This window comes from Callithrix jacchus, chromosome 16 (genome assembly GCF_049354715.1).
Source record: "Callithrix jacchus isolate 240 chromosome 16, calJac240_pri, whole genome shotgun sequence".
NCBI classification, from domain to species: Eukaryota; Metazoa; Chordata; class Mammalia; order Primates; family Cebidae; genus Callithrix; species Callithrix jacchus.
The window spans coordinates 28,119,396-28,147,036 of record NC_133517.1 but is presented as its reverse complement, the minus strand read 5'-3'; the positions used below and the strand labels follow the sequence as shown (position 1 = coordinate 28,147,036).

General features: G+C 38.7%; 1 protein-coding gene across 2 annotated transcripts in view; it reads right to left on the bottom strand.

The window, feature by feature from the left end:
* Nucleotides 1-23,888, bottom strand: part of KCNB2 (potassium voltage-gated channel subfamily B member 2) — a 403,291-nt gene extending 379,403 nt beyond the window's left edge. Inside the window, exons 1-2 of one of the 2 annotated variants that reach the window (XM_078352632.1) lie at nt 23,763-23,888; nt 22,742-23,018 (exon numbers count right to left, since the gene is read on the bottom strand). The gene's annotated coding sequence lies outside the window, so the exon portion shown is untranslated. The remainder of the gene's footprint in view (nt 1-22,741; nt 23,019-23,762) is intronic. The other variant, XM_035277164.3, reaches the window with a different exon arrangement.
* Between the last annotated feature and the right edge of the window lie 3,753 nt (nt 23,889-27,641).

Genomic DNA, 27,641 nt, shown 5'->3' with positions numbered 1-27,641 from the left:
ACAACTTTCTCATCATGGCATCCTAATTACAGCTTGAGACTCTAGGTTTGGAGGGGAGGTGGGGTTTACTGTAGTCTCAGAAATACTAGCATTATGTCACACACTTGACACTTCCTTCATGGAGCCAGGAAGGGTAAGTCACATGTGCGATCCTGTGAAGATAAAAAGCAAACCTTTCTAAAGATGTAAATGATGTTTAACATTTCATTTTGTGTTGCTAGTACATGCTGAGCAGGCACTGCAAACAAACAGCTCTGAGACCTTTAAGTCTGAATCACTCCATATATAGCTCTAAGGCATTTTCTTACATTTTCATGTACAGCATTAAGTACTAAGTTTCTGCAGAAGCATGTTTGTTTCAGAGAACAACAATATGATTTGCAGTAGCTATCTGGAAAAATGGCATCGTAGCTGTTAGATGAAGATTAAATCAATGTATATTTTTAATTCCATTACTGGCTGCAATTTTTAAAAGCATCTCCAAAATTTACTAATGAAAACCAATAACATTATAACAAGTTGAAAACATTCAAATATATATATTTTTAAGTAAGGTCCTGGAAATTTTCAGCTATTCTAAGAAATTCAACAAACCTGAAACCTGCATTACTTTAGAACCTGATTGGAAATATTTAATAAATTTCATACCGTTTATTGTTTTTTAATATATCAAGTTTTAGGAATAACTGAAATGCTGTTCTTGTCCTCAGAAAGTGGAAGGTGGCATTTCTTTTCTGCAACCAAAGACTGCTAATATCAATTTGTTCCTCAACTATAGCACAACTATATACTCCTTAGTTTAAAAAAAATTTAGAACTTTTATCCTTGATATAACCGATGCTTTTTTTAGATACACTCAGATGAAATCCTAAAAGCTTTGCTTCCAGTGGTCAAAGGAAGCATTGTGTTGCAATAAGTGGGGACAAGACAAGTAATAAATAGGATACGTAATATGAGCATCTTTCAATATCATAGCTGTCTCCAAATTTATAAATAAACTATTTAGACCCGTAATACATTTTTTCTTCATGAGGATAATTATTTAAAGAATTGGGTCCTAGACATATATGTTCACTAAAATTAGAGAATAAAACACCAGATTTGTCTTTAGAAAAATGGCCTTTTATAAAACATAGCTGACTAGGAAAAAAACCCTTCTTTATTCTGAAAAATATAATATTAAGTTATAAAGCATCTTGGACCTTTTACAGACTACAAGGTAGAGTGATGGCTGGAAATTTTTAGTCTGCTTTAAAACACATATAGAAAAGGGCTCAAACTTTTATATCCGCATTCAGCTATTCAGCTAGTGGGTTTTTATTATGATGGTAAGAGCGCCCTTTACATTGGCACTCAAGATGTGTCCTTCTAAATCTTTCCTTTTGCAAGTCTTCCCAGACTCACAGTGTAGTGAAGGGGATAAAGATGAAAGGTGATGAAAAAAATAAAGAAGGCAACCAACAGAGAATCTATTGGTACACAAAGAAATGGGAAACAATGGGCCACCCTGTAATATCCTGAAAAATAAATCACGAACTTCAGTCACTACCCTGTATTCCATGTGAATGATACAATTTACTATTTGGGTGAATGACATATGTTTTATATTCCATTTGGATGTTTGGCATAAGACAGATTTAGCCTCTTTGAAACAAAATATGGAAATGTTTGTGAAATTTGGATAGGATTTGAACAATTTGTTAAATCTCTTCCAGTAAAAATTAACTTTTAGGTCATGTCATAACATGGTCTGCAATGTTGGGTAGTAAGATTCTTGTACAAGAACTATTTCTCAGTTGATCTTTGTTTCATAGCAAAAATACACTTTAAATTACAATTCTGTTCCTGTTTCTCCATAATCAAACACATTATAGGTGATGTGGCTATATTAAAAGCTCAAATACTGAGAAGTCTCTACGACTTAAGTATTACACCATGCTTTATATACTTCCGTGTTTTGAGACTAAAATCACAGAATGTAGCAGAAAGGAGCTTAGATATGATCTGGTCCAATTTATTTATTTACATCTTTTAAAACTGAGATACAATGAGGTTGCATGATTTGGCTGACCTCATCTGATAGTTGCTGAGCTTGAACTAGAACCCAGATCTCTAGTTGTCTATACAAGTCTCTTTCCATTAAATCCCACTTCATTATTCTTTGCTTTTCACCTTCTAGTCAGAGTTTTAAAAAGCTTTTATTTCTTAATCTACTCCCATGTCAAAAATACTAATCCAAACTATACCAAGTTGAGATGAGTTAACTCCTACATATTGTTTGTTTCAGTAAAGGGTGTGATGGCTACAGTCAGGCAACTTAACTGTGTTCTTGCAAAGAGAGGTGCACTTCCCAGAACTGCTCTTTCCTTACCTCTGCTTCCTTAGCACTGGTTTTGAAAATAACTACCTCCTTCTGCCCTGGATCTCTCCAGTCAATTCTGAATACTATAGCCCAAACACCAGCAGGTCGGGGCTATCTCTTGTAGAAGATGCTCCCATGGTTCCTGGCTCTCAGGATTAAGATGTGACACTATACAAAGACTGTAAGGTCTATCTTCCACTTACCTCTGTGCTTCTATACGTCCCTTGCTGTTCTAAATCCTTCTTTCATTTCTTTAATGTGCTATTCTCCCTCTGCCACAGGGAATTTGTACATCTTTTCGTGTCCCTTTCACCTTCAGATACCAACTCAAGGATCACATATTATTGCCCCCTGGCCTCCTTGACCATAAAATAATCCTCTCATTGTAAGAACTTATAGAACCAGGTACCTTTCACCTGTAGTAGCATTTGTCACAACATCAATTTTATATTTTTTGGGATGACTACTTTGATTATTTGATGAATATCCATCTGTTTCACTAGATTCTAAGTTCCTGGAGGGCAGGGATCATATCTGATCTTATTCATCATTGTGTCCCAAGTAACATGCAATAAATATTAGTTGAATAAAAAAGTAAATAATCAGATTTAATTATTTCCTTCCTTATTTATTTAAAAGCAGTTTTCTCTCATTCCTGCTACCTCGGGTTACCTGCTAGTCCTCAAATTCAATATGACTTCCACGTATGAAATGTTCTTTTCTGCATTTTCCATCTAATAAACTCTTACTCATTATTCAAGATCAAGAATAAGTACCATCTCCAGAAAGAATTAATATTTCCTGCTTTGTGGGTTAGAAGTTTGTTTTCTCTATTATAGTGCTTTTCTCGTTGTAACTATTCAACTAGAATCATTTCTTATACAGCAAATATGTATGAATCCTAAAGCTGCTAGAGGCACAGTCTCTGCCATGGTGCAGCTTACATTCTCATGGAGGTAGACAGATATTCTACAAACATACCAGCAACTAACTACAATTCTAATAAAAGCAACAACAGCAAAGCACAAGTTGCCATGTGAGCTTGAAACTAGAAATACCTGCTAGATGTTACTTAAAATTGATAAACATCTCTGTACCCATATTTGCATCTTTCGTACTTAGCTAGTGTGTCACCTAATACGAATGCTTAACGCATGTTGTGGATTACCCCCCCAAAAATGAATAAGTAATAAATTTCAAAGTGCTAGTATCTTTGTTTTGTGAGATATTTTGGTTAACATAATACCAGTTATTAATATTATGGATAACTTCCAATTTATTTAGAAGTTCTGGTGATCTTTATTTGCCAACTTTAACAAGGCCTGGGTTAAAAATAAGACCTGGATTTCCTGGAACTAGGTAGAGAACAAAGTATACATACATAAAACTCTCTAGTAATTATTGTTGCCCAAGAATGGACAGTGCTACTCAAAAAACTGCCAGGACCACCGCCTGGCAGTGCTCATGTGGGCCCGGGTGGTCACTTGTCAGGTATGCACAGGAGAAACTCCTAGCTTGTGGAGGTTGACAAGATGGTCCTCAGTGCCTCCTATCACTGGGATTTTATGATTCTGTGAGATTTCTGTGTGAATACAACTCATCTACATTTTCTACGGGACTGATGAGGAATGGGAAAAAGTTGAATTTGGTAAATTTCTTAAGTTTAAAATGTCATACAAGTGAATTTCCCATTTCTCAGCTTACACTCACTCACCCCTAGGAAAGATATTTCATGTCTGGTGAGGGAATTTACTCCAACAAAAAAACAAAGAAAGTGTCAAAGTTAGTGAGTCCATTTCTTTTTTCTTCAAAATATAAACTTATACCTGTCAATAATGATCTCTTCTCTCTCTAAATAATAGAATGTATTTCCAAGTGATGCCTCAAAGGGATAATCCTATAATAATGGAAATACATGCCAGGCAGTATTTGGAATGGAAAATCATGTGAGGGGAAAGGTGGGAGTTTTATGTGATGTATTCTAAACACAATGCACAGGTGGCCATGTGCTTTGGTCTGAATGCTTGCATCCCATCAGAATTTCTATGTTGAAATCTTACTCCCCAAGTTGATGGTATTAAAAGGTGGGACCTTTTGGGGGTGATTAGGTCATAAGAGCAGAGCCCTCAAGATGAAATTAGTGTCTACAGAATAGGCCCCAGAGAGCTGCCTGTGTCCTTGACACAGCAAGAAGACACCATGTCTAAGGAAGAGGCCCTCACCAGACACTAAATCTGCCAGCACCTTGAGCTTGAACTGTCCATCCTCCAGAACTGTGAAAAATAAATTTCTGCTGTTTATAAGTTACCTAGTCTAAGACATCCTGTAGTAACAGCCCCAAAGGACTAAGATACCATACCTTCAGCCTCAAAGCAGAACTACTTCCAAAATTCACCTTCAGACACTCAGCATAGCATCAACTGGAAGTCCCTTTTCTTTCTTTTTCTGATTATTCATACTCAAAACACTGTGCTCTAGATTCAGGCATGAAAAACAAGTTTCTAACACATAATTGATATTATGGAATTAATTTAAAATTTGGACTTTGTCACAATCGACTGAATGGTTGATTTTTTTCTATTCATTATTAGATAGAAAAGGGAAGCGTTCCCTGAACTATAGACACCACCATCTCCACATCCCTTGGGAATAATATTTTTCATCCATCCTTGTCATCAGCAAGGATCATTAAACAGCATTTTTTAAGCATCCATCTGTGTATGGCACTTTATAAATATTCCTTCCCTCACCCCTGCCCCCTTTCTCAATCTACCATGTGTCTCTGTTGTCTAAAACACTAGGAAGCTACAACAATAATAAATAATTAACGGTAAAAAAGTAAGGCAGATGGGCAAGATGACCTACTAGCATCTATGAATCTTAGGATGTTAAATTTACTGCTAGAAATACAATTTAGCAAAATTTGATAAGAAAATATCAAAGCATTTGGTGAGGAATATGAATTCATCAATTTCCATCAACATTTTCTAAAATAAAAATGTAAAAATTAGGGACCACAGATGGACCAACTGAAGCCCTGAGTTCACGTGACTTGTACCAGATGATGCAGTCTTGAAATAATGAGATAAACCGTGTGGAAAAATCATAATAATTATGGTTATATACAACAGTATATACAACAGTATATAACAGAGAATGTTACTTTGGACCAAGGGAGAAAATATTCAGAAATAAATGAAGGCTATTATTCTCATTGAAAGGAGTAGTGTGGTTAAGGGTTGTGAAATTATGGATTCTGTTTTCCTTTTAAAAAATTCTCCTTTAATATTGTTATTTTTTCATTTATTTTTTCTTCAAAGAAAGAACTAGTTTTTCTGGATTTAGAGATGGTGATATTTAAAGCACTGTTTTTCATCTTTGCAAGCTGCATGTAGTCAGGATTACAATAAAAGAACATGTCGGTGTAAAACAAGGTATTGTGATGGATTGAGTTTTACAATTTGGATTTTATTTCAGCTTAGATAAAAAAGCCCATAAGTAAAATTTACATTTCCTAGAATGTAGGGATATCCTTAGAGTTGTATCTGAAGGAGAGCCAAAGTTAGGATCTCATTTGCTTTGTGAATTTTGTTAATGATTATCATTTTTGTCACCTACTAAATATTGAGTGATTATTATATGTGGCCAATGTGCTTATCACAGTTAATTCCCATGGTGAGAATTCTCATTATTTCTCATCCCACGTTGGGGTGGCCATTATTATGTTTTATTTACAGGTAAAGAAACTGAGGCTCAGAAAGGTAAGTTTCTTGCTTACAACACAACTAGGAGGTACTGCTTCCAGGATTCCAACCCAGCATTATCTTAATCCAAAGCCCATGTTCTTGACCTTATGACACTGGAAATTTCCCTTGAATTGAAGGATTCTGGATGCCCATAATAAATATAGAAAATATAGGATCAATATTGAGCAATCCTAGTAGCATGATGTTGAAGGTAAGAGTGAGCCACAAATAATTCCTAAAATATTTTGTCTACCCTTTGACCTGAATGACATGTATAAAACCTACTCTGATGTTACGACTCTCTTATGGATAGAGATGACAGAATTGGCAACTGTTTTAGCAGCTCCGAATTTTTAAAACCAAACATAAGTTTTAGTATGTGACTTTCAGAAGTAATGCTAACAGTCTTAGTATTCAAGATTTATGGTCAAAATAGATGCCTACCAAAGTTTTTTAAATGTTGAAAATATAAAATTTACAGTAGTTGGAAGAGGGGTTCACTCTAACTGGGTGAACAACACTGGTGGATTTAAACAATCTTCTGAGGGCCTTTTCAGCATCAGGGCCACTAGCCAAAGCTCTTGCTTCTGAACCTAGTTCTTTCCATTAGACTTTGCTACCACAGAGCGCCAAAAATGAATATACAATGTAAACAATGGAAGAGAAAAAATGTGAAGCAAGAGTAATCTGACTATCTCACACCCAGTGAAACCTATAAATACTGGGGAGTTGAACCTTATTATTAATGATTCCTGGCTACAACATAAGTCTATAATTTCTACTATTCCAATAATGGTCAGAATGGAAAAAGACCATAAAATATAAATAAGAAATACTGATTTAGATCCATTATTCCTCTCTCGTCTGTCTCCTCTTTCCAAAACAATCTTACTTGACTGTCACTATATATCGAGCATGGGAGATACAAAAGTGGGTAAAGTAGCCCTTTGCTCTCAAGAAACCCACAGGATCACTGCAAAGAATATTACAGAAACTTTTGGTTTTGTGTTCTAGCATGCGTTTTGCAGGCCCAGATAACATTATGGACTTGAATATTTATTTAACTAGCACCTAGTTGAAACTCTCTCCCTGATTTAAACATATTGCTGTAAAAGAAGAGAAACTAATATAAAGTACTAGCAAATGACATAGATATTTTAATTCATGCAGCTCTGTGAAATATAGCATGGATTTATGAACATAATAGCCTTAGCCACCATTTGTAATTTTTAAAACTCTTTGAGGTTTTATTAACTTGTTAATTCATTCAATAAATATTTATTGAGCATCTACAATGCATCAAGCACTGTATTCTGAATATTATAAAATGTCTGCAATAAAATAGCTCCCTAGATTTAAAAAAATGACAAAAACAATTACTATAGTGTTCTATTTTAGCTTCATATAGATATTTACAAATCCTGTTTATTATGCTGGAAACTATTTGGCTGGGCTCGAATGAAACCAGAAGCCAAGTTTAAGAAGTAGCTTCTTAATAGCTTCTAAGCTTTCTATGTGCACTCTTTCCACAAAACCTAATGAAAATGCTCTCCTTAGATTTAGAAAAAAAGTAGGATTCCAAATTTAAAATGACATTTATCTCAAATGTAAGTTAATATTTAATGATAACCTGATTAATAATCATGATTTTATGAACTGGGAACATTTAGCATGAAAGCCCTGAGACACATTTGTTCTAAGCTATTCAGACTAGGGAAAAAGGAGTAAAGATAGACCCTTTCTTTGAAAATGTTACTTTATTATCAAATTTCAGATTTTTGCCTTCTAAACACCACACTCCTATACTGCTATTCCCTCATTGGAAAGTTTTTTATTTGTGGAAACAGGAAAAAGAATTCATGAGTCAGACAAATGGGCTCGTTCAAAGGATTAAAAGCAACTACAGTGTTATCTAGGTGAAAACTGGGAAAAACCAAGAGCAGTGCCTTACCTTACATTCCTCATGTGATTGATATTGAAATTATTACAGCTGATCAATATCCAAAAATGTATTAATCAGCAAGCCGGAAGATCAGCATTTCTGAGATTTTGTTGTGTTGTTAATGATTTGAACTGTTTTTTGGTCTGTGTTTTTTTGTTTTGTTTTGTTTTGTTGTTGTTGTTAAGGACCTGGACTGATAAACAGCTTTTGTAAATAAGCACAAAGGAAAAGAAATCAATATGCAAAAGAAAAGGAACTTGTTAAAGGACATGGTGTTATGTCTGTTCATGTTAGATGTTAAAAAGGAAACAGGAAGAGAGGAAGGAGAGAAAGAGAGAAGAGAGGGTAATCAAAAAAAGTACTGCCTGGAAACACTAGAGGTGAGACAGTCATGACGTAGATACTTGCAGAGAACGTGTTCTCCATGTGTATAATACTTCACGTTTTATACAGCCCACCTAAAGATAGAAAAACCCTCAATAAAGAATAGTTCCTGTGGACAGAAACAAGAGACAATTCATTCAAATCCCTTCGATAGGATGTACCGAGGAGATACTCATCAAAGTCAAACTGGCACTGGGCACCAGAGATTGCTTACATGTTTATATGGTGAACTGGAGGCCAAGACTGGCTGTAAATGAATATGTCTAAAATTCAAACCATACGGCTTTTGAAACTTAGTTTCTTAAAGTAGTTCATGCTAATAATAGTCTAGACCTATATACTATCTAGCATGGTAGCCACTAGTCATGTGTGGCTATTTCAACATAAATTAAATAAATTTAAAATTCAACTTCTCAGTCTCTCAAGTTACATTTCAAGTATTGAATAGCTCTTGTGGCTAGTGACTATTGGAGAGCACAAATGGAGAACATTTCCATCATCACATCAAGTTCTATTGGGAAGCACTGGTCTAGATAACTTTCCTGTGAAGTTATGAGGCTAGGGTCAGTTCTTAAATAAGAAATAAGCCCTCTTCTGAATAAGGATGACAGAAAAAATTCTGTTGGAAGCACCATGTTTTGCCTTCACTGTGTTTCTACCACCTTCTACCTCTACTTCCATTCCCAGCAGTGGCAGACGCTGGGCCTCCACTTACAAACTCTGCTCCCTCTTGGGTTTTAGGACCATCCTGGTCCTTGTCAAGAAAAATATAAAGAGTTCATGAGTGTAAATACTGCATGGTCATGGCTTGGCACTTCATCATCAGGCAGACTTGCTCCGGTCCTATCCTGCCCTGCCCTGAACAGCAGTTCTTGGGAACTGGTTTCCCGGTTCCATTTTATGACCTAGAACTTGACTTGCGCCCAAGCTCCATCTATTCCTTTACTCATTTACTCAACAAACAAATAATAAGCATCTACTATGTGCACGGAGTTGTGGGCGGTGCTGTGGATGAAGCAGTGCATTAAAGGGGAAGTCCCTGAATTTATTGAGTTTATTTTCTCACAACGGATGCTGATATTAGTGTGAGAAAGCTGGTATTAAATGAGTAAATGCCTGACATTTTAAAGTTAGATCGGGGCAAGTGCCATAAAGAATCAGGGTGGCTAGAAGACAGCATGATGAAGTACCTCCCCTGCTATGGGAGACAAGAAGACTTTTTGAGCAAGTGATTTTTGACCTGAGTTCAGATACATGAGTAAGAATGTATTAGGTGAAAGTGGGAAGAGGGAGCATCCCAAGTAACCATGTGTGATGGCCTTCTAGCAAGAAATCCCAGGGCACTTCAAATAAAGCCAGAAATTGTGACAGAAAACAAGGAATGAGTGATGCCTGAGATGATGCTGGCAGACAGGGGCCAGACTGACCAGAGCCCATCATGTACAACAGCCTTCTACTACTGATACCCTGGGAAATGAAGAAGGAATATGGTTGCCCGCAAGTTGAAGGGCAACCTAACCTTATCCTAAGAAAAGTGGGAAATCATTGAAAGGTTTTAGGTAAATGAGTGACACAATCAGATTTGCTTTTTGTAAAAAACAAAAACAAAAAACAAAACAAAAAAAAAACAAAGGATAAAATTAATTGAGAGGACAAGAAAAGATGCTAAGAGTCCAGTTAGTAAGCTGTAGTGGAACTCCAGGAAAGTGGGGTTGGTACTTTGATGACGGCGTAAGAAACGGTCCTGGCCATTGTGCCTGAATCCCTTCATTAATCACGTGAACATCACCCTGTTTTCCTGAGAATGGAGATGTCTTAACTCTGTGGGCCGCTGCTAGCTACTTAGAAGAGACTTCTTCCTAAACTGTGTGTCAGCGGTAGCATTCTGAGCCTATGGGGCTGGACCATTCTAATCCTGCCTGTTTCTGTCGGCCCTGCCTGTCTGAATCTCCAAATATCGCCTGCTCCCAGACACTGCTTACATATTCGGCCAGGACATTCCCTAGGAAGAAAATCTAACTTCCTGTCTACCAGTACTGCCATCTGCCATTTGGTCTATTCTCTCTAGATGCCATGTTCACAGACCTAGCTGTCTCCTTTTAGGACTGGCTTCTCCTAACTATTAGAAAACAGGAGTGGGGAGTGTCAAAAGAACCACATAGCTTAAGACCAGGAGCCTGCAAAAAAACAACGAGGTGACCAGAAGCAGGGCACAGAATTTATCTCTGGGAAATAATGACAGCATAATGTCTCAACTTCGGCAATTCAGCACACCATAGCCTGCATGCCGCTACTCCTCATCCCCTTCGAAATAGTCCATGACCCAAAGAATCATCAATTGTTTGGACGTGGGCAAACTCACTGCCATTAACCCTGCCAGGGATCTGGGCGTTCTGTGTTTGTTTTCAGGCAGACTATAAGCCTCGAAAGGGTAAGGACTAAGTTTGCCTAACTTCATGTCCTAGCAGAGAACTTTACATCTGAAAAGTGTTTAACAAATATTAGCTGAATGTGCACCTATAAAAAACTGGCTACAATTTCCAGCCAGTTAGAGTATAAGAAGCAATAAGTCCTCCTAGGGAAAGAATTGCTTTCTCGTTTCAGAAAAACAAACAAACAAAAACAAAACCCACCCACAATGGGCTACTTGGCTATTACTGGCAAGTGCCCTTGGGAAAGTCAGAGGCAAACAAGAGTTAAATAGTTCAGCATAATGAACTACCTCTGTCTTTTGGCATCACCCATTGTCACCTTGAGAAAGAATAATGGGAAAATTCTGGATGAAGAGATGGGAAGAAGAGGAGACCTAGCAAGTGGCTGGTAAAGCATCCAGAAAATGGCTGGAGCCTGGGCCCCAGTGAGATATGGACCAGTGAGAAAAACCCTGTGATGAGAAATGGTCAATACATTTTTAGGAGCAGTGACATCTAACATTTAATTAGAATTAGTTTTCTGTCTATGCTATAATTACCATCCTTTATCCCAATACACTTAGCTAGAGTCTTTTATATGTAAGAGCACTATAATGCTGATTGATGCTTTGCAGAAAGAAGGAAAGATGTGTCCCAGAGGAAGATGTCCCAGAGAGCCAATGAGAACACAGGAGTGAGGTGAAGGATATGCCACAGCATGGATTAACTAGTGAGTGGATGTACTTCAAACACTTTTTCCCTCCTAGATTATTTTGAAGAAATATTACAGCAGGGGTGGCTAGTTGTCTGTTTAAATTTATAGTTCACCTTATAGAATTCACTGAGAATTTCCTGTTGAGCCAAAGATTACATTTCACAGCCCCTACTACCAGCCCCTGCATCTAGTTATCTAGATAGAGGGCTATCTGACTAGTTCTCATCAGCAGACTACAAGCAGAAGTGTTGTTGTCAAACCTGGGTCAAGATGTTTAAAAACTGGTTGTGACTGTTCCATGCTCTCACACCCTTCGTTTTATTGTTATGTAAGTAAGAAACATACTTTTGTTATGCCAAATCACTAACATTCTGGTGTTTGTTACAGGATGAGCTAGCATTATCCTAACATTGATACCTTGAGGTTAGTGGGGTGCGAGTGCTACCTTTTCCAAAATCTAATTATGTGGCATTGGCCATCAGCAAGGAAAGAAATATACAAGACAAGATGCCTGGACCCTGTCATGTCCTGGCACAACTGTGCTAACTTAGAAGGCAGGCCTATAACTTCAGAGAGAATGATTGGAAAGTGGCCATGGAGAGTAATGAACAATGAAGAACCTCCCATACGGTGGCAGGTCTACATAGAACAAGGTACAAAGAATTTCTTCCAAGATAGCAAACCAGGGTCTAAAGAAGGAAAGAGCCAGAATGATTGGAAAGAGCAACTGGGTGACAGTTGCTCCTCACTGCCTGTAGCAAAGTATACAAAACGATTGAAACAGAAGACCTTATAAAGCTGCAACAGCCCACTGCTTTAGGGACAATAAGGGTGAGAAACAATAATGAAAAAGGGTTTGAGTAACAGAAGCCCATTATAACCTCTGAGTTCAACAAAGTGACTCAGCCTTGCAGTAAACATGTCATTAATGAAGTGACCTAACCACTCAGGCCTATTTTTGAGACGACTCCCAACATAACCACTTAAGACATGGGTGGGTAAGACAGAAACAAAGGAATGAAACAGGTTCAACAATTATGAATAGGAGAGAACTTTCACTGTAGCTAGCAGTGTAACTGACAGAAAGCAAATACATAAGTAACCTATGAAAATTTTGAGAAAACTGTATTGTCAATGAAATTAAGATTCAGGCCTAAGAAAAAATTAAAAAAGAAAAAAAAAACCCAATGACTTCAAAACCACTCTAGGCATCTAGGCTTAGACTGAGAAGAAGCAGGCTGATAAGGCCCTGTAAGTTCCAGGAAGGGAGGAAGGGTATATTTCCCAATACCCATTTGGAAGTGGCCATGGAGAGTAATGGACAATGAAGAACCTCCCATACGGTGGCAGGTCTACATAGAACAAGGTACAAAGAATTTCTTCCAAGATAGCAAACCAGGGTCTAAGGAAGGAATGTGCCTGACTGCCAGGACAGGGGTGTCTTTAACAATATCCATTACGATTTCTTCCATGTTATGAGTCAATGACTGGTCTATGTCTCCCATTCTTCACTTTTCCAAAGGGAAATTCTAAATGCAATAATTCCAAGCTTCATCTATCATTATACAGGCATATCTCAAGATATTACAGGTTTAGTTCCAGACCACTGCAATGAAGTGAATACCTATTAATAAGGGAAGTTACAGAAATATTTGGTTTCCCAATGCACGTAAAGGTAATATTTATAAAATACTGTATTTTATATTATTTCTAATAAAAATGTTCATGCCTTAATTAAAAAGCTTTATTGGGAAAAAATGCTAACAATCTCTGAGCCTTCAGGGAGTTGTAATCTTTTTGCTAATGGAGGGTCTTGCCTTGATGCTTTTTGGCTGCTGACAGATTTCAGTGGTGGCTGCTGATGATTTGAGTGGCCATGGCAATTTCTTAAAATAAGACAACAATGAAGTTTGCCACAGCTGTGTCTTCCTTTCACAAAAGATCACTCAGTAGCATGTAATGCTATTTGATAGCATTTTCCCACACTAGCCCTCTGTTCAAATCTGAGTCAATCCTCTCATATCTTGCTTCTGTTTTATCAACTAAGTTGATGTAATATTCCAGATCCTTAGTTGTGATTTCAACCATGTTCACAGTGTCTTCAACCGAGAGTAGATTCCATCTCGGGAAACCACTGTCTTTGCTCATCCATAAGAAGCAATTTCTTCTCTGCTCAGGATTGATTATGAGGTCACAACAATTTATGTCTATCCTCTGACTCCACTTATAATTCTACTTCTTTCCACCACATGCAGTTACTTTCTTCATCGAAGTCTTAAACCCTTCAAAGTCATCCATGGGGGTTAGAATCAATTTCTGCCAAATTCCTGTTAATGTTGATTTTTTTGACCTCCTCCCATCAATCACAAACGTTCTTAATGTCATCTAGAATGGTGAATCCTGTCCAGAAGCATTAACTTTGTCCAGATCTATCAGAGAAATGACTATGTACGGCAGGTATAGCCTTATAAAAGGTATTTCTGAAATAATGGGCTTAAAAGTCAAAATTATTCCTTGATCCATGAGCTATAGAATGGATATTGTGCCAGCAGGCATGAAAACATTAATTTCCTTGTACATCTCCATCAGAGCTCTTCGATGATGTGGAACATTGTCAAAAAGCAGTAATATTTTGAAAAGAATGTTTTTTCTTTCTAAGCAGTAGGTTCTAAGGGTGGGCTTAAAATATCAGCAAACCATGCTCTAATCAAATACATTGCCATTCAGTCTTCATTGTTCCATTTCTAGAGCACAGGCAGAGTAAATTTAGCATCGTTCTTAATGGCCCTAGGATTTCAGAATAGAAAATAAGCAATGAATTCAAATTAAGGTCACCAGCTACATTAGCCCCTACCAAGAATGTAAGCCTGTCCTTTGAAGCTTTGAGGCCAGGCATTGACTTCTCTCTAGCTATCACAAGGCCTAAGTGGCATCACCTTTCAACAGAAGGCTGTTTCATCTCCATTAAAGATCTGTTGTGGGTAACATAGTGAGATCTTGTCTTTTTTTAACTAGATAAATTTTTTAATAAAAAAAATTTCCAGGTGTTGTGGTGCACACCTGAGTTCCAAGTACTTGGAAGACTGAAGGGGGTAGTTCCCATGAGTCCAGGAGTTCAAGTCTGCAGTGAACTGTGAGCATGCCACTGCTCTCTAGACTGGGTGACAAGGTGAGACCCTGTCTCTAAGGAAATTTTAAAAATCTCATGTTCAGTGTAGCCACCTTCATCTAGCTAGATCTTTTGGATAACTTGTTGCAGATTCCATATTTAACACTTGTTTTTCACCTTGTACTTTTATATTATAGAGATGGTTTTTTTTTTAAACCTATGAAACAACCTCTACTAGCTTCAAAATTTTCTTCTGCAGTTTCCTCAACTCTCTCAGCCTTCATGGAATTGAAGAAAGTTAGGGTCTTGTTCTGGATTAGGCTTTGGTTTAAAAGGGAATGTTGTGGTTGATTTGATCTACCTAGACCACTAAAACATTCTCTGTATCAGTAATTGGACTCTTTTTCTGTTATTATCATTCACGAGCTCACTGGAGTAGCATTTTTAATTTCCTTCAAGAACTTTTCCTTTGCATTCACAACTTGGCTAACTGGAACAAGAGGACTAATTCTCAGCCTGTCTTGGCTTTCAACATGCCTTCCTCACTAAGCTTAATCCTTTCTAGCTATTGATTTAAAGTGACAGACATGTGATTCTTCTTTTCACTTGAACATTTAGAGGTCACTGTAGGGTTATTAATTGGCCTATTTTCAATATTGTTGTGTCTCAGGGAATAGGGAAGCCAAAGGAAAGGGAGAGAGTGGTGGGAATAGCCAGTCAGTGGAGCAGTCGGAACCCACACATTTATCCATTAAGTTTACCATCTTATATGAGCACAACTCATGGTGCCCCCAATTACAATTGTAACATCAAATATCACTGATCATGGATCACCATAACCTATATAATAATAACATTTGAGATATTGGGTGAATTATCAAAATGTGACACAGAGACATGGAGTGAGCACACTGTTAAAAAAATGATGCTGAGGGACTCAGGTGATGTTGGGCTGCCACAAGCCTTCAATTTGTAAAACTCGCAGCAACTGTTAAGCACCATAAAACAAAGCACCATACAAATGAGGTATGCCTGTATACTGGAGGCTGATAACTTGCCTTTTAGCACAAATGTTTCTGCACAATGAGGGTCCATATCCAGACTAAATGATGGGGGGCATTCAGCATCAGCCATAGAACCTGGACTTTGAGATGAAAACAGTGACTAGGTGAGATTCAGGTTGTCTTCTGGGGTTGAGGTTTTCCTACCTATAGCCAGAGAGCAAAACATAGCAGAAATTTCTGTTTAGCAAAATCTGTGCTTCCCTTTCCATCATACAGAAATATGACTGGAAAGTGGCCTCCCAGCTAGAAGTTGCAAACTCCAGCCCTCTTTGTATACGGAACAATGTGACTATCTCACCAGCAGAGTATGAATGGACACCAGGTGTGTCACTACTTGGGTGTGCTTTCTCTCTGTTCATTCTCTTTCACAATGTTAGCTGGATGCAGAGAACTTCATGTTTCTAATATCAAGAGCAAGATTTGGGTCCCCAAATCACTGCACTGAACACACACATTGAACTCTCACATAAGCAAAAAATAAATTTCCACTCTATTAACCACTGAAATATGGAAGTTTATCACAGAAGTTCAAGTTACCTCAACTAATACAATCACCCTTGAAAAGAAAAAAAGGAGGCTAATGCCTACTCTTATGACGTGTATTGGGAGGTGGAAAACTTGGATTCCCTTAGATTGCAAGTGTTTGCCATCAGGAATCCAAAACGCCCCCACTTCTCGCCTTAAGACTTTAAGACAAGTCTTAGATGTTATCTTAGTTGCATTCCTTGAAAGACTCCTAACTAGTCTCCCAAGTATCATTTTTTTCTCCTGTTAAAGTTAATTCTCTTCACATTAGCTCAGAGATTGTCACCAAAAATAAAGTCGACTCTGCCACCTATTAAACAATTGCAGTTAGCCCCCTCCCCCACTCGTCTTCCAGGAAAAAATCCAAATGATGTAGGATAACTAAACACCTTTCACATCTAATCCCCTACCTTCTTCAGCCTTGTCTCCCATCACTTCCTACAAATGCCAATGCTGAGCCTCAGTCACCATCCAAGCCCTTTTTATGACACTGCTTTGTAAACGCTGTTCCTTCTGCCTAGAATGTTCTCCATCCACCTCCTTTTCCACCTGGAGAATGCTTATTCATCTTTTAAAAAGGAACTTAGATGTCACTTTATCTGTGAAGTCTTGTCTGTCTATCCCACGTAGAAAATGAAACTCCTTACAGTGATAATCAAATCATCAGATTGTGCCCACTAATAGGATGTCTCTAAATGCTTAGCAATCTACATGATTTCATTTTGTTGCTATTTATTTTGTATTTAGTCAATCATTAAACTTACCTTCATACTAAAAACTTAGAGAGCTTGGCTTTTTCAAAATAGCCACCCACACAGTAGAATTGGATTGGCTTTCTTCAATGGGAGAATATAGTCATAATCAGTGCTGCTGAATGAGAGGAATAGAATCCTTTGGAGTGAGTTTCCTAAAGTTATGAAATATCTGAAGGGCAAGACCCAAAAATGCAGGAAATATTGCTCCCTCCATAACTTTTACACATCTTACCAGACACCTGTGTAAATGAAAAACTTGCTTGCCGTTATCTGTGACTAAACACTAGCCCTATTGTTCATAGCATATTTTTACACAGGAATTTTCTAGGAATGATAGAAGGTGTTATCACCAAGATTTGCTCACCATTTTGGAAAGTTATGTCACCAGCTATCATGCTGCTCCTGTTAACTGATTCACTAATCCAGTACACCCACATGTTTGCAATTGCTGCTGTCACATTCAATGAATATATTTCTTTTGCTCTTATTTTAAAATGCCACATATACAAAAGTGTCAACAATATTCAATTGAATATTATCTTCTTACCCAAATTTATCGTCGATCTTATCTGAACTTATCTCCTTATCCAAACCTATGCATTTTAAGTAGCAAGCATCTGACTATTTTAGTACATCTTTTAGTGTAGTTATATCTGAGCACATACATATTGATAAACCTCCTATTTTATCATAAGCTGCTTTCTTCTTATTTACTCTTTCTATTACATATAGGGAATTTATATTGATTTTTAATGTTATATGTGTAGATAGGATTTATTGTGTAGATATTATTTTAGGAACATAAAGGGGAGATGACAAAGTATTATATATGAAAAGGGGGTATTGGATCTGACTGAGTAAAGTGTCATGGCTGTAAATACATTTAGAAGCACAAAGCTACCTGTTGGGATTCTTCTGTCATACAATGACTCCACTGAATTGCCATCCCAATCTACCAATAGCACTTATAATGGTTTGTTGTGAATTATTTGTCTGCAAGTGTAGGCTGTAAGTGTATGGTGTTTTATTCATATTTATGTCGGACTTGGCACAGAGAGGGTCAGTAGATCCTTTAGAATGAACTACCAAATGAGAACCTCGAGGAATATGCAGTCCCTGGCTCTCATGGTAGAACTCTGAATCAAATATTTAACACTTTGCCTCTGTCAGTTTTATAATGCTTCCTTCATTCTTCCTAATGTCAGTTACTTATGTACAAATGCCTTCTCCATTTTCTCTCCTCCTTGTGGGCCTAGGCAGTACTGCATTCACCTCTGTATCTTAAATGAGTCTCACACAGAGGAAGCCAATAAACATTATTTAAATCAAATGATTTCCCAGGAGTATTGCTATACATAATGGCTGGGTTTTTGGTTTTTTTTTTTTTTTTTTTTAGTACTAACAGCTGTATTTCAGGTATATTTAGTTATTAAAAGGGCTTTGGTGAATTGGTCTGAGGAGCTAAACTTCACTTAAAGTACTATTTTTATAAGGAAACATATACAAGTTCCAAAATAACCAAACTTTTAAAATGAAACTTTATCTAATAAGCCAATTGTAGGTTCAAGATTGGCTATACAATGTGATTGAACCTGTAAGACCTAATATTTGTGTGAAAAATGAAAATGTCAATCATGAGAATATATCTAAATATTTGATTCTATGGCTTCCGGCAGGCAATATTTAATCATTTCAACTTTCAAATTTAATCTGGATGACATTGTTCACGTAACAGAAGTAGGGGCTATTGAGAAAAAAACTTTTCTTCAAATATATAAACTTTTCTTGAGAAAAATCTCATTTATGGTTTCATAATTTAATCATAGTAATTCTGCAGTTAATAAAATAAATGCATTCTAGACACTATACTAATATGTAAATCTTTTAAGTAACGATGTTTTCATTTCCATTGCAATATTCACGTTTTACAGAGAAAAACATGGAACCACGAGTAAAACAATTATACTTCAGAACTAATATTTTTTTAAAAACATAAATAATTCTAAAAATAGCTACATTAAACATACTTGTAATACTATATTCAAAGTAATTCACAAACTTTTTTTAAAAAAACCTGAAAATGAAAATAAACTGACCAATCAGATTGTCTGAATCATCCAGCCTCATTTTCTGTGGTCCCTGTAAAGCTAGTAGTTTCTAATGTGTTAACATTCTGATAAAATCACACCTACATTATAAAAATCAGCCTCTAAACTACCTTCTTATTTCAAATTCATGTTGAAAATATGGGGGTTGAAAAGTCTCTGGGCATTAGTTTTCATATCTATATAATAAAGGGCATTTCTGACAGCTACCCCATAGGGTGGTTGTTAGAATGAAAATAATATTTGCAAAATGCATAAAACAGTATCTGCCTCAAGTAGGTGCTATAATAATAATAACAATAACTTTATTTTATATATGTCAATAAAATAAATAGTATTACTTATAATACTCTAATTTAAAATTAAATATTTTAATACAATTATTATTACTGTTGTTATTTTTTTCTAACAATTGCCAAATGCAGAGTTGGTGAAAATTTTCATGATCCCCTTCATAGATTTGTTTAAATTAATTTGCTAAGTATAAAATTATTAAGTGTATTTCCTTATAAAAGAGATATTTCATTTTGAACTATAACTGTGATTCTTCAATAAGTTATTCAACTTTTTTTTTATCCTAAAAAATTCTTGAGGGCAGGGCTTATCTTCTATATCTTTTGCATTCGTTACATTCTATTCAAACATTCTTCTTCTATATATTTAATAAGTAATAAATGAATTAATTAATGAGTCATGAGTAGCTATGAGACATTAAATCAGATAGCAAAGATAGGTAAAATTCAACCTATAGGAATAGGCCCTTTTCAAGATAATAGAAGAGTGTTTGGCTCACACAGGTCAAGGGATTCCTGGTCTCACACACATGACCTTCTGGCTCACAACCCGTACTTGCAGTAAAGAGTTGGTGGGACTACATATTTGAGAGGCACAAGGAGAAATTAAGCAATGAAACAGAATGGGCTACAGATCTAGACTATAAAAACACTTGTAGAATGTGACTAAAAAACCTAATGCTGCTCTGCTCTATAAAGTCTGTTCTATCACTTGGGGATAACAAGGCCATAAACTCTAGCAAAAACAAAACAAAAAACCTCTGGACTTAAAAAGAAATCACATATAATGCCTTTGTACCATCCACTTCTCTGAAGTCTCTGTGAAAATAATAGGAATCACAATTTTATGTAAAATCAAACTGAAGCATATAAACAAATCTAAAAAGTTTACATTTTGAAATAAGTAGAATATCTTACTCTTATGCATTTTCCTTAAAATATGTGTGAGATTTCCTATCAACTTTAAGAATCTCCCTTTGGAATTAGTTTTTAAGAGACAGCAAATTTCAAAGAAACTAATTAGTTCTTTACAAAGAAAAAAAATGCATTAGGGCAGAATGAAATATATCTTATAGATCTCCTAGGTTTGGGTCTACCTTCACAACATGCTATACACATATACTGATCTCTCTACCATATAAGAACGCCAGATATGCATTCGAGAATGAATATTTTTTCAATATTTAACAAAGATGCTCTGCAGACTTGTGCATCTGTAGACATGCAGGCAGGTATACAAAAAACCTGGACAGATACACTCTTAGGCTGCCAAGAAAGGTGATTGAAACTATATCCTGCCATTTCGTTATTCTAGCAAGCTTACTTTTATTACCATGCTGAAAGTTAAGGCAGGCAGTTGCCCTATTGCATAAACAATGAAGTTTTAAAACCCAAACAGAAAGGAATGGATAAAGTAATAATTCCCATTAACCCCATTTGAAAACTCAGTAAATACATATGCTTGGAAAGTTGAACTGTGGGACTTGGAAAGCAGTGAAATGCGAAATAGTTTCAACTGATGCATGGATTGATTCTATTTGGAAAAATAGGAGAAAAGAAAAGAGAGGCAATAGAGAAGAAAGATGTGAGATGAGAACGCTGAAAGTGGCAGGCAGAGAGTGCTTTTCTGGAGTCGATACGTGTGGGTTTGTGTATGAGGGAGATTTGAGAACACTAACATGGAGAGGGAAGGTGAAGGTTAAAGGAGGAAGAAACAAATAGAACTGCCAAGAAATTCACTCCTTTCTCCACAAGTCTGAGTAGTGCCAGAAAAGGAAGAAGGGTGCATCAGACAGAATTCTATCTGTGATAAACGATTGTCAAAAACCTGAAGGCAAGAGGGAAGGGATTATGGTAATTACTTTGTGGAAGCATATTAACTCTTCTAGGTGATGAGGATACTTTTCCTTCACTGGGGAAGAAAGTTATTTCTACGTTGGACCTTCAGTATTTTCAGAGTCCATGCCACCATACAAGCACTTTATCCATACCCTTACATTAAAAAACACCCCCTCAAACAGCAATTAAATGTGCATACACATGTGTAATGTGCCAAATTACTAAACTGTTTGAGTTAATTGAAAAACAAAGAACTCTCTAGTCTAGATGTCTATGGGTTTTATTCATGTACTATAAGTTTTGGACAACTTTATATTTACACACACACACACACACACACACCTAAAGAGTGAAATACATAATGCAAAACTTTATTTTCTTTATATATAACTTTAGAATATTACCCTCTTTTACAAAATCTTTCCTGTAAGTTATTCACCACTGACAGGTAAGACAAGATTTTTGACTGAAATCTCTATTGCTGTTTATTGGCAAATAAACCAAGAGACCTCTATCCCACACTATACTACACATTTAAAAAGCAATAACAACAAAATGCTTACTCTTCCTTTCCCTTGGTTAAAAAAAATCAGATTCCCAACAAAATAAAAAAATTAATGCAAAAATGAAAATGTGATATGATACTTAACATCTTGACATTACTGCACAACTTGATTAGAAGGAATGTTCAACCTGCGTGGAATTAACCCAGTGTACATCTGTGCATACTAAATTTTTTGCATCTTGTATTATTACTTATTGTTGAAACACATGTGCAGTCATAAATGTTGCATAAATGGCATGTTTGTGCATACTGCACACTCATAGTTTTTATGAATGAATACACATAAATGCTCATAACTCGAGAAAATGGATGGCGGCATACTATTTTGAAGAGGGTCATTAAGCATCGGGAGCGAATGATGAGGCAAATGCTCGATGTCTTTTGGTCGATGTCCTATTCAGGGCAAACGTATTCCCAAGTCCCCAACAGAGTGTGTTGGAAACAGCCATGAAGCTCTCTCCTTAGAGACCCGTTCTCCCTCTCGGGAATCGTGCTACAGAACGGAGACCGCGCACCGCTTGAAGAATAAAATGCATGAATGTCTCTGTGTTCTGAGGATCGTTCATACATCAGAGACATCACACTCCCTAAATCCAGTCCCACAAGTGTGTGCATGTGAGAGTGGCATTTACCAACAAATGGACGGAAGGCAACGAGAGCTCGGCTCCTAGAAATAATATCCCCATCCCTTCCCAGTCAGGCTGCTGGGAAGCTTTTCAGGGGCTAACACTTGAGCGCCTTCCCCACCAGGAAGGAGCCTTACATTAAAAACCCTCTCAGGGCTAAGTCAGCTTTGTGTGTAAGTCCACTGGGCGCCATATGGCAGTTTCCAATTCCTTTAGCAACTCAAGTCTGGCTAGGCTGCTGCGATGATTCATTTTTAAAGGAAGACCCCTTCGAGGGGCAGCAATGCCCCCTCCACTTACCTAGCTCCCACAGACCCCGCTCAGCAGGCGGCACGGGCTCGGGCACCACAAAGGGCTGCGGGATTCCCCGCTCCCTCCGGGGAGCCTCTCCCCGCGACGATCCCCTTCGCCAATGATCTGTCGCTGGAAATCCCCCTCCCCTCCGCAAAGAGGAGGGTCTCCCCGGCTGGCTGGAGCTCCTGGCGTGCTTTCCCCCTGTCTTTACATCCCTGACTCTGGTTCGCGGTCTCTAGTAGGAAGGCTCAGAGGAGAGGCGGCGGGAGGAAGCTAAGGCATCCTTTAAAAGAACAATAATCTTCGTCGATCTTCACCCTCTTCCCCACGCGGGGTCCCCATCCCCCGCCGCCGCCACCGCCACCCAGACGAGAGAGGGCTCGAACCGAAGAGGAAAAATCGAGCGGGGCTGAGCTCGCCGCGAGGAAGGAGCCGGAAAGCGAGTCGCGCCAGCCCGGGAGTTGCCGCTCTCTGGGGCTGCCCGAGGCTCGGCGGCGGCCGCGGGGGCGGAGGGCGGAGGGCGGAGGGCGGTGGGTGCTTGGTGGGTGTGTGTCTGTGGCGGAGCAGGGCAGAGGCTGCGCGCGGGAGGCGAGGCGGGGCGCTCTGGGGCGCCGCTCCCCCGCCCCGCAGCTCGCCAGCCCGGCGCGCACACACGGCTGCGGCCACCACAGCCTCCCGCTCCGCCTCCTCCCGCGCTCCGCGCACCCGCCGGCTGGAGCCGCCGCCGCCTTCTCTTCCTCCTCCTCCTCCGCCTCCTCCCCCTCCTCCTCCTCGGCGCTTGCGGCTCTCGAGGTGGGCGGCGGAGTGGGGTGGCGGAGCTGTGCGAGCCCGCAGGGCACCTCCGGGGACGCCGGGGCTCGGCCTCGCGGCGCCGGAGCTGTGCGCTCAGCTAGGGACAGCGCCCGGGTGTCCAGGGCGCGGCCGGGGCTCTGGCGGGCGGGCGCCGCCCACACCTCTGCGGGCACCTCCCTCAGCTCCCGCCTGCCCGCGGCTCCTGCTGCCCCAGACCCGGCTCCTCCACACCCACCTGCTTCGCTCGGTAGCTCCCACCCGGCTGCACTGGGCTGGAGGGACGCAGCGCCCGCGGCTGCCGCGCACCGGAGGCCGGGAAAGCCCCGGGACGCCCCGCTGCGACGCGCTCCGGCGGGTTCCCGGGATTCCCTCGGCCCTGTCCTCCCGCCCCCAGCACGACCCTGACCCCGGGCTGGCCGCTTGACCCCGGGGAACTGGGGCGAAGACAGATGGCTCCTGAGTGATGGTGCCAGGATTATTTTCCTGGAGAAAGAGCCGCGAAGATAACTAGGAGCGCAGATAAGATCTGACTTTCCTCCGAGCACCTCCAGCCCAGCTCGTTCGGGGGCAGTTCCTAGCCCTGAGTGACACCGCTTTCCTGGGTTTGAGGGTAAAGCCGGGTCGGTGGCAGGCTTAACTCTTGCTTCCCACGGGGGCGCTCTTCATACCCTGCTTTTTTTCCTTTGCCTATCTACTTACCAGCTGGAAAACTATGCCAAGTTCCTTCTTGGCGAGGCCGCCGGGCAGACACTCGGACCCCACTTTCAGGGCGCGGTAAAGACAATGAACTTGAATAATGTCGCTGGCCCTACATATTCCTGACCCCAGTGCTCCTTCACAGGCACAGCCAGCGCAGCTGCAGAGGCTTTCAGGAAAACAAAGTAGCTTAAAACACCTTTTAGAAAAGAACGCAGGCCATAACAATCTATTTAAAGCAGGGACTCCTGAGTTTCTATCGGCCAAGAAAGATGGCTGTTGAAGAAGGTCCAAGTACACTGTTTTAAATATACTCTGTGTCATCTTTGCCTTAGTTTTAGCCCTGGTGGGCCCTGGAGTGCGCTATCCTCTCTGATTCTCTGCACCTTGATTTCCCACCACCCTTTGGGGAGGTGGCCCTACTTTGTACTGAGGGTTTTTGGTTTTGGGGTGGTGTGTGTGTGTGTGTGCGCGTGTGTTGTTGTTGTTGTTTCGAGATGTCAGACATTAGACGAGATATTTAGCATGGAGGTTGGCTCTTCTGATGCTGTCGCCCTCCAGCAAGAAACTGCCCTGCCCTTTGCTCTTCTTGGGGCTTCTCAATTATGAACACTAGGAAGAGGACACCCAGATTCCCAAACTTTTATCCCCAACTCTGGCCTGATCCCAAGCTCCAGCTCCGCACTTCAGAGCCCTGCAGGCTGTCCATTCCCTCCCCTCCAGCCTTTCCACCCTCCCACAGTTTAAATACTTTCTGCCGATTGCTTTTCCTGACGCAAAACCCTGACCATATCATTTCCCTATTCACAAATATTCCCTGGTTTTCCATTTCCTACCAAACAGCGTCTGCACACCTGTGTGCCATTACATGTGAGCATCTGTGATACTCTTCTCCAGGTCTTAGGTCCAAACCATTGCAGTCCTGGAAGAGTCACTTCAAACTCTGCCTCTTCCATGACTTCTCCCCTTTGGCGTCCATCGCACAAATGTCCCAGAAATCTTTTAAAGACACATATCACCTTCCACTCCTTATACCATGTATTTACTTTCTGTGTACATTTCTTAACATTTTAAATTCTAGGTTCCTCTAGAAACAATTCCATATCCCTTTATTGTTTGCATTCTTTATGTCTAACCCAAAGTCACACGTGAGAGATACCTATTCATCTAACCAAGATTTATTTTGTAGTTTTTGTCAGTCAATATTTATTAATTGAATGAAATTTACAAAATATTTTTAGGCTAGAAAGACTTCTTCAAATTCATTTCGAGTGTGCCTAAACTTAAGTTTGCATGCTTTTCATAAACTTAGTGGTGCTGAAAATTTCCTTACTTTGCTAGCTCTGTATCAGCATTACTAATCATCTCGCTAAGAATTTAATAATTTGACAAATATTTGTTTCAATTTTTACCTTAAATTTCCATTAGGGTTTAGAAATTTAAATCCTTTTGCCTGCTATCTAAGCGGTCATTAGTCAAGAGTAAATTATCTATTGGGTAAAATACAATTCTGCTATCTCCATTTCTGGGAAGCAGGGTGCTAGGAGTAAGTTATCCATCAACTCTGAGCCCTGTGTGTGAGCATGCAATGACAAGAAAAAACAATCTTTGGGTGGGGGAGTCTAATTTTGCTTCCCAAATGACTCATAGTCCAAATGGAGTATAGAGAATCACCCCTGGTATACAAGTTGTTTGGAATAGCAGAGTTCTCCATATGCACAGCTTGAATTCCGGATGGCTGCAGAGACTCTTGTGTTGATTATCATCATGTGGCTCCACTTCCTTAGTAAATTTGGGTAATTTGGGGTTTTGTTCAGTTGTTTGCCAAAGAAAGTTAAAATGATCTAGCTGAAAAGTCAGGCATGTTTTCACATTGCTCCCTTTAAGTTTTTTTGTTTATCTTTACTGATATTTATGGAACTATTACTTTTGCTTATATTTTTGAATTTCTCAGAATTAGCTTGAGATATGATTAAATTATATTACAGTACGGGAGAGAAATATCTGTTTGAAATGTCAAAATGCTGTCTTCATAATGCTTGGTAAAATAAGTATAGTATAAATTTAACCTGAAATAACCTTATGCATATCATTAGATACAATTTAGATGAAAAATATATTTCCTCATATATCATTTGCTGGTGTATAAAAATTATATGTATAGGCACACAATACCAAACATAATAGATTCTTGTTATTTTTTGATTGAATAAAGTATTTGAGCAAAACCAATAAAAAAAAGATATACCTGCACCAACATGTTTATTGCAGGACAATTCACAATTGCAAGGATACAGAGCCAAACTAAGTGCCCATAAACCAATCAGTGGATAAAGGAAATGTGCTGTAAATACAACGTGGAATACTACTCAGCCATAAAAAAGAATAAAATATTGTCTTTTGCAGCAACCTGGTTGGAGCTGGAAGCCATTATTCTAAGCGAATTAACTCAGTAATGGAAAACAAAATACCCTATGTTCTAACTTATAAGTGGGAGCTAAGCTATGGGTACACAAAGACATACAAAATGGAATAATGGGCACTGGAGACTCAGAAGGGATAAGGGTAAGAGGAAGTAAAGGATAGAAAACTACTCATTGGGTACAATGTGCACTACTCCAGTGATGTCTGTACTAAAATCTCGACTTTACCACCATGCAATTCATCCATGTAACCAAAAACCACTTACGCTTCTAAAGCCATTAAAATAAAAAAATTTAATTAAAAAAATTTAAAAAGTAAAAATGATGTGACCCCCATTAAAGGGTGAAACATATAAACATATATGTAAGTGTGTTTGTGAGCACATGGTATATTCTAGAAGGATGTATATTAAAAAGCTATCTCTGAGTTGAGAGGCAGGTTTTATTTGGTATAAACTGATTATACAAAAAAGTGTTGGAATTAATCTTCAAATATCAGAGCCATGAAGACACCACTTTACATTCTTAATCATAAACCATGTATAGACACAGACTGGGACTATACTCTTTAAATTTATTTTTTATAAGGGCAGATATTACGATGGTACTTATTGTCATAGAAGAAAGTGACCACCGAAAGGTACATAGAGTTTATCACATTATTAAATCTAATACACCTTATTTTCTTCTTCTAAATAAAAATATAGGAAAGCTTGGGCAGTTTTAAGCAACTCACAGAATCTTAGCAGCCACTGAAATCTTACACTAGCACATTGCTGTGAAGCCTTGAAAAATGAGCTGTCTGTGTGTTCTTCATTGAAGAGATAAGTACTAGCTCATTGATTCTTCCGTAATTAGTTGAGACTTGGCTGTCCTTTGAAGATTTAAAGTAAGAGATAAGCTCCAGACTGACCGTATTTGTGTTTTTTTAACTGTTCTTATTCTGAATATGAACTTTTTGAAAGATGCCAGATGCTTAAACACATGTTGCTGCC